General features: G+C 47.1%; 1 pseudogene; it reads left to right on the forward strand.

Annotated features, from left to right (window-relative positions):
- The first annotated feature begins 241 nt into the window (after nt 1–241).
- Nucleotides 242–3,203, forward strand: LOC142741695 (uncharacterized; annotated as a pseudogene).
- Nucleotides 3,204–3,536: the final 333 nt, after the last annotated feature.

The following is a 3,536-nucleotide window of genomic DNA, read 5'->3' on the forward strand; positions in this document are numbered from 1 at the left end:
CTAAGAAAGTCAGCAGCAATCACAGCACTTCAGAGAAAGTCAGCAGCAACCACAGCACATCAGAGGAAGTCAGCAGCAACCACATCACATCAGAGAAAGTCAGCAGCAACCACAGCACATCAGAGGAAGTCAGCAGCAACCACAGCACATCAGAGAAAGTCAGCAGCAACCACAACAAATCACAGACAGTCAATAGCAACCACAGCATATCACGGAAAGTCAGCAGCAACCACAACATATCATGGAAAGTCAGCAGCAACCACAGAATATCACAGAAAGTCAGCAGCAACCACAACAAATCACAGACAGTCAATTGCAACCACAGCATATCACGGAAAGTCAGCAGCAACCACAACATATCATGGAAAGTCAGCAGCAACCACAGAATATCACAGAAAGTCAACAGCAACCACAGAATATCACAGAAAGTCAGCAGCAACCACAACAAATCAAAGAAAGTCAGCAGAAACCAGAGTACATCAGTGAAAGTCAGCAGCAACCACAGCACATCAGGGAAAGTCAACAGCAACCACAGCACATCAGGGAAAGTCAGCAGCAACCAGAGCACATCAGAGAAAGTCAGCAGCAACCACAGCACATCAGAGAAAGTCAGCAGCAACCACAACAAATCACAGAAAGTCAACAGCAACCACAGCATATCACGGAAAGTCAGCAGCAACCACAGTACATCAGGGGAAGTCAACAGCAACCACAGCACATCAGGGTAAGTCAACAGCAACCACAGAATATCACAGAAAGTCAGCAGCAACCACAACAAATCAAAGAATGTCAGCAGCAACCACAGCACATCAGGAAAAGTCAGTTGCAACCACAGCACATCAGAGAAAGTCAGCAGCAACCACAGCACATCAGAGAAAGTCAGCAGCAACCACAGCACATCAGAGAAAGTCAGCAGCAACCACAGCACATCAGAGAAAGCCAGCAGCAACCACAACAAATCACAGAAAGTCAACAGCAACCACAGCATATCACGGAAGGTCAGCAGCAACCACAGCATATCACGGAAAGTCAGCAGCAACCACAGCACACCAGGGAAAGTCAACAGCAACCACAGAATATCACGGAAAGTCAGCAGCAACCACAGCATATCACGGAAAGTCAGCAGCAACCACAACAAATCAAAGAAAGTCAGCATAAACCACAGCACATCAGGGAAAGTCAACAGCAACCACAGCACATCAGGGAAAGTCAGCAGCAACCACAGCACATCAGAGAAAGTCAGCAGCAACCACAGTATATCACAGAAATTCAGCAGCAACCACAGCACATCAGGGAAAGTCAGCAGCAACCTCAACGAATCAGAGAAAGTCAGTGGCATTTAGAGAACATCAGAGAAAGTCAGCAGCAACCACACCATATCAGAGAAAGTCAGCAGCAACCACAGCACATCATATAAAGTCAGCAGCAACCACAGAGCATTAGGGAAAGTCCGCAGCAAACACAGCGCATCAGAGTTTCAATACCAACCACAGCGCATTAGGGAAAGTCAGCAGCAACCACAGCTCTTAGAGAAAGTCAGCAGCAACCACAGCGCATCTAAGAAAGTCAGCAGCAACCACGGCGCCTCAGGTTAAGTGAGCAGCCATCACAGCACATCAAAGAAAGTCAGAAGCAACTACAGAGCATCAGGGAAAGTCAGCAGCAACCACAGCGCATCAAAGAAAGTCAGCAGGAACCATGGTGCATCAGGGAAAGTCAGCAGCAACCACAACAAATCACAGAAAGTCTGCAAAAACCACAGCACATCAGTGAAAGTCAGCTGCAACCACAGCACACCAGGGAAAGTCAACAGCAACCACAGTACATCAGGGAAAGTCAGCAGCAACCTCAGCACATCAAGGAAAGTCAGCAGCAACCTCAACACATCAAGGAAAGTCAGCAGCAACCACAGCGCATCAGAGAAAGTCATCAGAAATCACAGCGCATTAGAGAGAGTCAGTGGCATTCAGGGAACATCAGAGAAAGTCAACAGCAACCACAGCACATCACAAAAAATCAGCAGCAACAACAGCACATCACAGAAAGTCAACAGCAACATCAGTATCAGTCAGCGGCAACCACAGAACATCAGGGAAAGTCAACAGCAATCACAGCACATCAGGGAAAGTCAGCAGCAACCACAGCACATCAGGGAAAGTCATCAGCAACCACAGCACATAAGAAAAAGTCAGCAGCAACCAAAGCGCATCAGGGAAAGTTAGCAGCAACCATAACGCATCAGAGAAAGTCAGCAGCCTCCACAGCACATCAGGCAAAGTCAGCAGCAACCTCAGCACATCAAGGAAAGTCAGCAGCAACTACAGCACATCAGAGAAAGTCAGCAGCAACCACAGCGCATAAGAGAAAGTCAGCAGCAACGACAGCACATCTAAGAAAGTCAGCAGCAACCACAGCACATCATAGAATGTCAGCAGCAACCACAGCACATCTAAGAAAGTCAGCAGCAATAACAGCACATCAAGGAAAGTCAGCAGCAACCACAGCACATCAGAGAAAGTCGGCAGCAACCACATCACATCAGAGAAAGTCAGCAGCAACCACATCACATCAGAGAAAGTCAGCAGCAACCACAGCACATCATAGAAAGACAGCAGCAATAACAGCACATCAAGGAAAGTCAGCAGCAACCACAGCACATCTAAGAAAGTCAGCAGCAATCACAGCACATCTAAGAAAGTCAGCAGCAATCACAGCACATCAGAGAAAGTCAGCAGCAACCACAGCACATCAGAGAAAGTCAGCAGCAACCACAACAAATCACAGAAAGTCAATAGCAACCACAGCATATCACGGAAAGTCAGCAGCAACCACAGCATATCATGGAAAGTCAGCAGCAACCACAGCACACCAGGGAAAGTCAACAGCAAACACAGAATATCACAGAAAGTCAGCAGCAACCACAGCAAATCAAAGAAAGTCAGCAGAAACCACAGTACATCAGTGAAAGTCAGCAGCAACCACAGCACATCAGGGAAAGTCAACAGCAACCACAGCACATCAGGGAAAGTCAACAGCAACTACAGAATATCACAGAAAGTCAGCAGCAACCACAACAAATCAAAGAAAGTCAGCAGAAACCACAGCACATCAGTGAAAGTCAGCAGAAACCACAGAACATCGGGGAAAGTCAACAGCAACCACAGCACATCAGGGAAAGTCAGCAACAACCACAGCACATCTAAGAAAGTCAGCAGCAATCACAGCACATCTAAGAAAGTCAGCAGCAATCACAGCACATCTAAGAAAGTCAGCAGCAATCACAGCACTTCAGAGAAAGTCAGCAGCAACCACAGCACATCAGAGGAAGTCAGCAGCAACCACATCACATCAGAGAAAGTCAGCAGCAACCACAGCACATCAGAGGAAGTCAGCAGCAACCACAGCACATCAGAGAAAGTCAGCAGCAACCACAACAAATCACAGACAGTCAATAGCAACCACAGCATATCACGGAAAGTCAGCAGCAACCACAACATATCATGGAAAGTCAGCAGCAACCACAGAATATCACAGAA

Source organism: Rhinoderma darwinii, chromosome 2, assembly GCF_050947455.1.
Source record: "Rhinoderma darwinii isolate aRhiDar2 chromosome 2, aRhiDar2.hap1, whole genome shotgun sequence".
NCBI lineage: Eukaryota > Metazoa > Chordata > Amphibia > Anura > Rhinodermatidae > Rhinoderma > Rhinoderma darwinii.